The 11,179-nt window shown below is 48.8% G+C and overlaps 1 long non-coding RNA gene across 1 annotated transcript; it reads left to right on the top strand.

The window, feature by feature from the left end:
* Positions 1 to 5,910: 5,910 nt before the first annotated feature.
* Positions 5,911 to 10,490, top strand: LOC123575179 (uncharacterized). Its single transcript, XR_010577255.2, has 2 exons — positions 5,911 to 6,134; positions 7,484 to 10,490. It is a non-coding gene; the product is annotated as an uncharacterized lncRNA (long non-coding RNA).
* The last annotated feature ends 689 nt before the right edge of the window (positions 10,491 to 11,179 follow it).

The raw sequence follows: 11,179 nt of genomic DNA, 5'->3' as shown, positions 1-11,179 counted from the left end.
CAACCCATGTCCACAGGAAGGCGCCAGGGAAACTGCAGTCGACGGGATTAGCCATCGAGTGCCCAGGATGGGGCTTTGGCCTTCTCTCTGTCCCAAAAGTAGCAGTTGAGTCCAGAAGGAGCCAAACTAGAGGCCCCAGTCTCTATTTTCAGAAGATGCTCAAGGAAATCTCTTCCTCAATCTTTAAAAACCTCTCCACCCAATCTCCAGGAAGGCCATGAGGTCAAAAGCAGCCGTTTTGCTCACATCCCGCCCCTCCTTCCCCCTCGCTGAGCACCAAGAATAACTTCCTGCTGGGGATGAGGGTGGGTAAAAAAAGATTTAATTACAGCTTCTGTTTCTGACCTTGCTCCCCCACCCCTGGGAGCTGCCATGTTGCCCTGCCTGGCTGTGGTGTCACCAAGCGGACACTGGCCTGGGGACACCAACCACAGGCTAGAGAGAACCTGGGGGCTGAGGGTGGGTTCCCTGACTCAGCTCTGATAGTACCAGAAAATCCAGGGTTGGGCTGCCTGCTAAGGCAGGTCTCCTACTACAGCCGAACCAGTGGGAGCACTCAGAGCAAGGGTGCAGAGCAGGCCTCCATGGATTGTTTTAAGAACATAGCAGGTCAAGCTCGGTGGCTCACGCCTATAATCCCAATGCTTTGGGAAGCAGAGGTGGGAGGATTGCTTGAGGTCAGGAGTTCAAGACCAGCCTGGGCAACATAGTAAGTACCCATCAATACCAAAAAAACATTAACCAGGCATGGCAGTGCATGCTTATAATCCCAGCTACCTGGGAGGCTGAGGCAGGAGGATCACTTGAGCCCAGGCATTGGAGACTGCAGAGAGCTATGATCACACCTCTGCACTCCAGCGTGGATGACAGAGCAAGATTTTGCCTCTAATAAACAAACAAACAAAATCACCAACTGGACATAGGGGAAATCGCTGGCTTTGGTAAGGCCAAGCTGAAGAAAAGAAAGACTCAGAAGAACATTTGGCCCGCCAGAGACCACTGAGCAGAAATAGAGTGAAATTTCCTAAGAGCCTGGAGGGTTCCCTACCCCCATCATCCTTGAGCTCACAGCACTGATGTGGAGGAACAGCCACCACAAGATGGGCCCGAGCCACAAGCTGCATTGTGAACCCAGGTACCCTGCGCCCATGTACTACGTTGGTGTCTGAGGGAACCCCCCCAATCAGACTGCCAAATTCTCCAGTGTGCCCTGGGATATCCTAAAAATTATTTCTATGATTATGAAAAATAAAACACACCTTGTGCACCACCCCCCCAAAAAAATTCTAAGGCAGGATGGAAGATGCTTCTAAAAGACAGGGTAATTTTCTCCCCAGATGTTTCCAGACCAGCACCGTCCCCACCTCCAATTTCCAAATCTCACCCTTAACCCCCACCCCATCACATTCTGACTGGCCAGATTGCTTCACAGTCATTACTTTTTCTTTTTTAGAGACAGTGTCTTGCTCTGTCACCCGGGCTGGAGTGCAGGGGTATCATTTTGGCTCATTGCAGCCTCAACTCTGCTGGACTCAAGCAATCCTCTTGCCTCAGCTTCATGAGTAGCTTGGGACTACAGGTGTGCACCATCATGCCTGGCCAATTTTTTTATGTTTTGAAGACATGGGGTCTCCCTATGTTTCCCAGACTGGTCTTGAACTCCTGGGCTCTAGTGATCCTCCCACCTTGGCCTCCCAAAGTGCTGGAATTACAGGAGTGAGTCACAACGCCCAGTGGTCACTGCTTGTTCACATTTAGTGTTCAACAGCATCAAATAAAACCTTGGCGTGCGGCCACCCATCATCGTGAACAACCCTATTCATGCAACTTCTCTGGGCCCTCCACCCCCTTCCCTGATCCGCCCTGCCTCTGCCTTCCACGGCCACCAAGCAAACATTTGCAAGTCCATCTCTGCAGACCGCAAGTGCCGAGTGATCCTCTGAAACTCTGATAACCAGATGAGGAGGGCCTTTCTCCCCATGAAACCCCTTAAACTCCTCAGAGACCCCTTTTAATCTGGTCATCAGATGTTTTTGAAAACCAGTGCAGAGCCTGGGGAAGGCATCCATGGAGCTATGTGAAAATGATCTCCCTGCTTTGGGACCTTACCCACCAGGATTCCGTTAACTTCCTTTGTTGTCCAAGAATGTAAGTAGGAATCCCTCCAGGAGACAGGAGGGGTGATTCCAGTGAAGAAGAGAATGAAAGCTTTTAGACATGGTCCCTCTGTGCCAAGAACAGCTTTGGAGGCTTACAAGTGCTCACAGGACCATCAAAGGGAGCCGGCGCTGATACCTGTTGTTGACTCGGTGAAAATACTCTATCTCAGGGTTATTGCCATTGAAAACATTTCCTCTATCTGGAATCTTTTCTACACCAAGCATACAATTGCTGCCTTCATCTCTTGGGAGGAATCTGTCACCAAATCCATAAGCTGCCTCTGCCAGCAGGCGGGGCAGGATACCAACTTGCCCGACCTCCGCCCACTGGGATGAGCCAGGATGGAGTTCCTGTGTTAGTAAAGCCCCAGATGTCTCTCCTACCCCTGTGACTGCACCCTCTTCCTCCCCCACCCCACCCCTCCCCTCTCACCCTCATAATCAAGGCAAGAGGAGAGGGGTGGAAGCAGAAATTTTCACCTCAATCAATGTTTGGGGACATTTACATAGACATAGGATGTGCTACTATACCCAAGCAAAGGAAAACTAGGCTGGGTGCAGTGGCTCACACCTGTAATCCCAGCACTTTGGGAGGCCAAGGCAGCAAGGCAGGAAAATCCCTTGAGTCCAGGAGTTCAAGACTGGCATGGGTAACAGAGTGAGACCTCACCTCTACAAAAAATAAAAACTAGCCAGGCATGGTGGTGCACACCTGCAGTCCTAGCTACTCAGGAGGCCGAGGCAGGAGGATCAATTGAGCCCAGGAATTGGAGGCTACAGTGAGCTATGATTGTGCCATTGCATTCCAGCCTGGGCAACTGAGTGAATGATGCAATCCCAGCACTTTAGGAGGCTGAGGTGAGCGGATCACCTGAGGTCAGGAGTTCAGGACCAGCCTGGCCAACATGGTGAGACCCCACCTCCACTAAAAATATAAAAATTAGCCAGGTGTGGTGGCACTCGCCTGTAATCCCAGCAACTTGGGAGGCTGAGACAGGAGAATTGCTTGAACCTGGGAGACAGAGATTGCAGTGAGCTGAGATTGCGCCACTGCACTACAGCCTGGGCGACAGAGCAAGACTCAGTCTCTAATAATAATAATAATAACAATAATAGGAAGGAAGGAAGGAAGGAAGGAAGGAAGGAAGGAAGGAAGGAAGGAAGGAAGGAAGGAAACTCGCCTTGTACCATGCCCTCTATATGCCAGACATATGCTATGTCACACAATCTGATAGTAACACACTGAGGCTGGTGTTTCATGGAGGAGAAAATTGTCCAAGGTCACAGTGGCAAAAGTGAGACTTGAACCTAAGTCCCACCAGATGATGGCAAGAATGTGGGCAAACCACTAAGATGCTGAGCTTCGGGCCACCTGTCTCCACACTGGGAATCGCAATAGCACCTCACTGACCCACCTCCTAGCCCTGTGCGGAGGGAAGACAATTGCAAATGCAAAGCTAATTCACAAGTGTCAGTGGGCTGGGAGCACCTGAGAACAGGGAGATCCTCCACTGTACCACAGTGTGCCCAGCATCCAGATCCACTCTGGGGCGTTGTCAGCCCTCTACCGAGTATCAGCCCTCTACTGGAGTGGAGTGAAGCCATGCCCACACTGTGTCCCATGGAAAGCAGAGGAGAACTCTTCTCATGGTGTGGATGGAAGGAGTGGGGGCAAGCAAGGCATCCATCACACGGCAGACCACCCTAAGCAGAGATCGAGCTCACAGTTCTAGGAGTGGGAAGCAGATAAGGGGTCCCCCAAACCTCATCTTTTGGGTCAACCAAATTCATGGCAGCCTAGTCCAAAGAGCCCTGTGGCCCTCTCACAAGAGCTAGAAATTGAACTGAGGCCCACTGCACACCTCGCTTTAATGGGACAGCTGAGCCCAAGCGTTGGTAGGGGGGGCAGGGCAAAGGGGCTGATGGTGGCCTGCTGCCAACCTCAAAGAAACCACATGGCTCCTGACACAAGAGCAGACAAGCAAGGTGTGGTGGTTCTTGCCTGTCATTTCAGCTACTCAGGAGGCTGAGGTGGGAGGACTCCCTGAGCCCAGGAGTTTGAGACCAGCCTGGGCAATACAGCAAGACCCCATCTAAAAAAAAAAAAAAAAAGCAGGGTGTGGGAAGGACAGACAAGACCCTGAGATCTGGGTTTGGCTAATCTAAGAGTAAAAATGGGCCAGGCATGGTGGCTCACACCTGTAATCCCAACACTTTAGGAGGCCAAGGCAGGCAGATCACAAGGTCAAGAGTTTGAGACCAGCTTGGCTAATACGACAAAACCACATCTCTACTAAAAATACAAAAATTAGCCAGGTGTGGTGGCAGGCGCCTGTAGTCTCAGCTACTCAGGAGGCTGAGGCAGGAGAATCGCTTGAACCCGGGAGGCAGAGGTTGCAGTGAGCTGAGATCACGCCATTGCACTCCAGCCTGGACTCTGTCTCAAAAAAAAAAAAAAAAAAAAAAAGTATTTTAAAAGGATAAAGTGCCCTGGAGATGGAGATAAAACAGAGAATCCCCACAAAACCAAGTCAGCCTTGTCGCCAGGGCATCTCCTGTGTTCTGTCCTGAACATGAGCGTCACCTCATGGAAGGCTCCCCTGACTCTTGCTGAGAGGTCTTCACAGTCCCAGGACACCTCATCTGTACCTGTGTCATGACACTAACTGCATTCAATCTTTTGTTGCAAGCATTTACATTCCTATTTCCTCTTCCTCTGGAACTAAGTGCAGGACCAGAGACTTACTATTCTTGTGTCCTTCTAGGGCAGCTACGAGTGCCGGGTGCCTGGGGAGTGTTTGACAGATTCAGGTTGAAGAAACAAAGGCAGGAAAAGGCAAGGAAGGGAATGAGGGGACCGAGGAAGGTCGGAATCAGGACTCCTGGACCCACTGCCGCCTGCCCTACCATCCATCACCCCATCGTCCATCCCCCAGGTTCCAACATGGTCCAGTGGGGTCCCAGACACATTCGGGGGGTGGACGGCGTTTCAGGCTAGGAGGAGGCCTTTTCCCAGGCCCTGTGGCCCTCCCCACTGGCGGGAAGCGATCTTTCCAGGTGATCCTGCCGGATCGTATCTGCAGAACTACAACTGAGCCGCTCTCTCGGGTGATTTGTGTCTCAAAACCACGCCAAGGCTGTAAATCAGGTGGTAGGAAGCTCCGTCTCCTGTTTTCCTGCTCAGCCAGACGGAGACAGAATGTACTGCCACCGGCTCCCAAATCTGGAAAACCAAGTCTGATTTAAGACGAGATGTTTTAGCAGGCATTAGCTCAGGTCAAGGCTGGGGAGCCGGGTCTCTGCATCTCCCTTCCTGCTCCGAAGCAGAGAGAAACAGCCACCTCCTCCCCAGCTGGGGGCTGAGTGGGTGGAGAACCTGAAAGCCAGGTGCCTAACAAGCCCTGGGGTTCGGTAGCAGCTGCTTAGAGCTCCTCCCCGGGAGGCTCCGGAGGGGAATTTTCCACTGCCCAGTTCAATTTAGCTCAGCTATACCACGGCCTTGACTGTTTACAGTGGGGAGGGCAGGGCGGTGAGGGAGCCCTGTAAGAGTACTCGGTGCAAGAGGGCCGCGGCCGAGCTAGAGGGGTCTGCAGGGGGACAAGGTGTGGCGGAGTGGGATTCAGGCGCAGGTTTTGCTTGTTTTCACCACGCCCCAGGTCTAGCTTACGGCCTGCACCTGGGATGTTGGGGCTGCGCAGAGGCGCTGTGGGTGGGGACCAGGCCCCCTTTTGGGTAGGGAGGGGAGGAGCAGGGCCCTGGCTGCGGGGAATTGGGAGAGAAGCCAAGGCGTCTCCCCCCTCCCTGTGTTCCTGCCTTTCTCAGGATGTCTGAGATGCCCAACGTGGGTGAGTGCACCCTCCCTCCCTGGCTCTGCTCCTCCCCCTCCCCGGAACCACCACCCCCTCAGCCCTGAGCTGCCGATGCCCTCGGGGTTCTGTTTTCATTCCAGGCTGTGGATCCGGTCGTGGGAAGCAGGTAGGAAACCATGATTCTGGGGGTTAAATGAAGAAATATATTTAGTGCGCACAGAAATTTAGAAATTTAGAAAGCCAAATATTGGGTTAGCCGCCAGGAATGGAGAGGGAAAAAACCCAAAGCAAACAGCAGAGGAAAGAAATTCCTACCAGACAAGGTTCTTATTCATTCTCCCAACCCCAGGTGCAGGGGCCTGCAGGGGAGAGACCCGCTGAACTTAAGACTCTGATCAAACCCCAAACTCGGATCCTAGGCTGCCCATGGGGCCGGCTGTTCATATCTGGATTGGCAATGGCACCCCAAAGCTCACTAAGTTGACCCCAAAGCCCTTTGGGAGCCAGAGGTGGGGGTGGGGAAGGAATAACAAAGTAGAATGTTCCTGGTTTGACCTGGAAAAATCAGTTTAACCTCCCTGGGCCTCATCTACGGAAATGTAAGGGTTAGATTATGATTTCACAGGTCATAGCATCCTACTATTCTGTTTCTGCCTAAAATAAGAATGAGTGTGAGGAATAAGAATGAATGTGAGGAAGACCACAGAAGTGGGACCCACCTGTTTCTGAGGCCTAGGGAGATGCAGTGATAGATTTCAGCTTATTCCCCATTCTTGGGTTTCTGTACCTTGACCCTCCATAGAGTAAACTTCTAGGTTCTGAGCTGACTCCTCGGAAACCCTAGACTCCAGGGACGCGTTTCTAGCACCTGCTCAGACTGCTACTCAGTTAACAGCCTGGCCCAGAAAGATTGCAACACCCAGCCTGGCTCCCAGGCAAGCTAAACAGGGCTTGATGATGGGAAGAGGTTAAGGGGTACATGGAGAGAAAGAAGGATCAGAAGGCGGAAACATCATAGACCTCCTGGGATGCCTTCTGCAGGATCACACAGAAGGCAAAATTTGTCCTCCTGACTCCAAGATGCCAAGACACATTTGTGTTGAGCCACTGAATTATCTACCCCTTCGGTAGATGTGGTTGGGGAAGAGCTGCAGTAAGAGGCTGGGTCCCAAGCAATGAAGGACCTTTTGAAGCAGAAGGTGTTAGGATGGGGGCAAAGGACTGAACTCTGACCAACCAGAAGAAAGGAAAAACTGGAATTCCTTTCCCCTAGGTCTGCCTCTCTTTCTCAGGGTCTCTATTTACTTCTTATGCACTTGACTCTCTGCTTCCCTCTCCCTTTCCTTTCCACAAAGGAGCCCAAGCTTCAGGTGGATCTGGCACCCCCGCACCTTGTGGGCAGGAAATCTGAGCACAGGCATTTCCTGTACGCTGACAAATGCCCACTGCAAAGAGCCCCGGCCTGAAGGTGGCCCTGTCTCCTAGTTATGTCCCTCCTCATCCTTATCTCCCCAGGCCCCAGCCCTCACCAGCAGGGACTCAACAAACATTCATCTGTCAGATGAGTCATGGGACCAGAAGCTTGGGAGAAGACATGCAGAGCCAACCACTGACAAAACTGGCAAATGAAATACATGCCCAGAAACCTGCTCCATCCCTGGCATTCCTTAAGTCCTGTAAATTGTACCACCTTTCACAGTTTTCAGAAACTAAAAGTCATCCTTGACATCCATCTAATCAGTCACCTCTTATTTATCTCCCAGATTCATTCTTTTTTTTTTTTTTTTTTTTTTCTTTTTGAGACAGAGTTTTGCTCTTGTTGCCCAGGCTGGAGTGCAATGGCTCTATCTCAGCTCCCCGCAACCTCCGCCTCCCAGGTTCAAGCGATTCTCCTGCCTCAGCTTTCCTGAGTAGCTGTGATTACAGGCATGTGCCACCACGCCTGGCTAACTTTGTATTTTTAGTACAGATGGGGTTTCTCCATGTTGGTCAGGCTGGTCTCAAACTCCCAACCTCAGGTGATCCACCCACCTTGGCCTCCCAAAGTGCTGGGATTACAGTTGTGAGCCATCACACCCGGCAAATTCATTCGTATAATCTTGCGACCCCCACGACTACTGCCCTCATGGACCCTGGGCATGCCTCACCCGAATTACAGAAATTCCCTCCCAGCTGGTAAACATGCTTGTGTGTGGCTCTCCTTCATTCCATCCTCCCTGGTTTAGCCAGAGAAATAATTCTAAAATGTACACATCCCAAAGCATCTCATTTTCCTGCATGCAGTCTCTCATCATCCGTTCACTAACTGGAGGACAACATCTGAATTTATTAGTGAGCATACAAAGGCTTTTCATCCGCTGAACCCAGCCCATCTGCTACCATTTCCCTGGTCTCCAGTCAGAACTAGTGACCGTCCCATAAACAGGTTCTGCTGGACTTCCAGTCAAGATGGAGCGGTGAGTTCTCTATTCCAACCACAGAGCAGCAGTAAATAAAACATTCTCGCATGTAACCCAACACACACAGTTGGGCTCAAAAACAAGGCAAGCTTTCTGTGAACCAGAAGCAAGAACAGAGCCCAAAATCACTAAATGGGGCTGTGACCGACATGCTGCTGGGCTCTGAGTCCCAAGAGTTTGTTAGAGAAGCCAGGAGCGCAGTTACCTTAGAAAGGGCAGTGACTAAGATGAACACCAGGGGCCTTCTGGGGGCCAAGAATGTTCTTTTTGTGCTCTGGGGGTTTGTTACACAGGAGCATTCACTTTGCGAAAACTCATCGAGGTGCCCCTTTACGATTCATGTGCGTTTCTGTATGTCTGTCATATTTCGATAGAAATGTTTACTTGAAAAACGTTGTCCTGAGAGAAAGCCGAGAGGAAGACCCTGCTTTTAGATGCTGGAGACCAGGATAGGGTGAGGTAAGGTGGGGTGGAAATAGAGCACAGCCTCAAAGTGAGGACCCGTGCCAAGCCACCCACAGCTCCTCATCTGGATTGGCATCATTCTGGCACAGAAGAAGGAACCATGAAACAACACGTAAGAGCTGGCACTGGAACAGCGGCTTAGGAAAATGGGTGGAGGCGACCACAAAACTATAAACTGCGCATTCAGGAAGAGGAGGAAAAAAGACAAAAACAAAACAAATCAAAGGGGGAAAACCAGCACTAGAAATGGATCTGCAAATCAAAATTCCAAAACACATTTTAACAATGAAAAAGTCTAATGCTAAGAAAGATGGTAAAATCAATAATCAACATGAATTCATTCCAGTTGACATCAGTTTTATAGAGCAGAAGTCGTAAAATCTATCAGTTTTATAGAGTAGTAGTAAAATCTATCAGTTTTATAGAAGATAGGTTTTGCAGTATATATGAATTTACATTTCTCAAGGAAATCATAAAAACATATTAAAAATAAGCAATAAATATTAGATGAAAATAGGAATGGAACAAGAAGAAGTGGGAATAAAAAAGATTAGGAAAAGTCCAGGCGCGATGACTCACACCTGTAATCCCAGCACTTTGGGAGGCCAAGTCGGGTGGATCACCTGAGGTCAGGAGTTCGAGACCACCCTGGCCAACATGGTGAAATCCTGTCTCTACTGAAAATACAAAATTAGCCAGGCCATGCCTGTAATTCCAGCTACTCAGGAGGCTGAAGCAAGGGAATTGTTTGAACGCGGGAGGCGGAGGTTGCAGTGAGCCGAGATCACACCACTGCACTCCAGCCTGGGTGACAGAGTGAGACTCTGTCAAAAACAACCAACCAACCAAAAAAAAAAAGGAAAAGAACAAACTGGAAATCTTAGACAAAAATAGCCATTGAATTTTTTAAGCCTCGGTATTCAGGTTAAACTCTAGACTGAGTGAGGTCAGAGAAAAGATGATGAAATGGGGGATAGTATGGAAAAATTTATCCAAAATGAAGTACAAAGAGGCAAAGAAGGAAAAATATGAAAGACAAGACATAAGTAGTTTAAGAGACTCTAGCCTAAGAGAGATCTAGAAGAGGAGAATAGAGAAGCTGGCTTTATGTATTTATTTTTATTTTTTGTTTCTGTTTCTATTAGCATCTTGCTACCCTCTTCTAAACTTTGTACCAGAGATTTGGAAGGGAGATTGGAGATGAGTCATTTTCTTCCTCCAGCAGAGGCAGTGGGTGTCTAGACTCGGTCAGACATAGTTTATACAGAGTGGCTAAACTCCATTCCCCTGCCACCCATGAACCCCAGGGATGCAAGATAAGTGTGATACCAGCAGAGATTTCCTCCAGTTCTCTGACATCTATTAATAGATGATAACAGCAACTTCTAGACTCTCTGGACCGTAGCTACAGTGGTCAATCTGAAAGTTACATGCATCCCCTGATTTTCTTTTTTTGTTGTTAGCACCCAATTCCCTATATTCAACCCCTTTCTGCTTGAAATACCTAGATTAGTTTCTATGTTCTTTACTGATAAAGGCATAATGGCTGTATTTGAAGATATACCACCCTTCCACATAACATAGACCCAAAAAATAAAGAGTTATAAAACAGGAGGAAAAGATCACAACAAGTTCAGGAGACCCAACATCCAAATAGAGTTCTAGAAACAGAACTTGGGGGAAAACTGAGGGAAGGAATTCAGCAAAAATTCAAAAAGTGTTCTCAGAAAAAAAGGACAGAAATGTGTCAATTAAAAGAGCCCACCTAGTGCACAGCACTAAGGATGAAAATGGAGCCATGACAAAGCACATCATAATGAAATTTCGGAATATTAGGGATAAAAAGAAGATCCTATAAGCATCCAGAGATGGGGACAAACAGTTGTATACTCAGTTATCAAGAATCAGAATTCATTCAGACCACTCAAAAGCAAAAATAGAATCTGGAAAATAATGAAGCAATGCCCTTGAAATTCTAAAGGAAAAATTATTTCTAACATAAAATTTCACACTCAAAGTTGCAATCACGCGTAAAGATAGAGAAAAAAATATTTTACACGTGTACAAATAATTTTTGTGATGTATTTCCTTAGTATCTTCTCTCAGGAAGCGACTGAAGGATGTGTTTTACCAAAAATAAGAAAGCAAAAAGAAGCAGCTATGGAATACAAAACCAAACCTGGAAAGAGAGAAAGAATCCCTAGGACAATGATGAAAGGGGACACCAAGGTAAGAGCTGTGTAATGAGTGTGGAAGGCAACCAGTCCGGATTGCAGCAGATCAGAAT

Source organism: Macaca fascicularis, chromosome 8, assembly GCF_037993035.2.
Source record: "Macaca fascicularis isolate 582-1 chromosome 8, T2T-MFA8v1.1".
NCBI lineage: Eukaryota > Metazoa > Chordata > Mammalia > Primates > Cercopithecidae > Macaca > Macaca fascicularis.
This window is presented reverse-complemented; position numbering and strand designations above follow the sequence as displayed.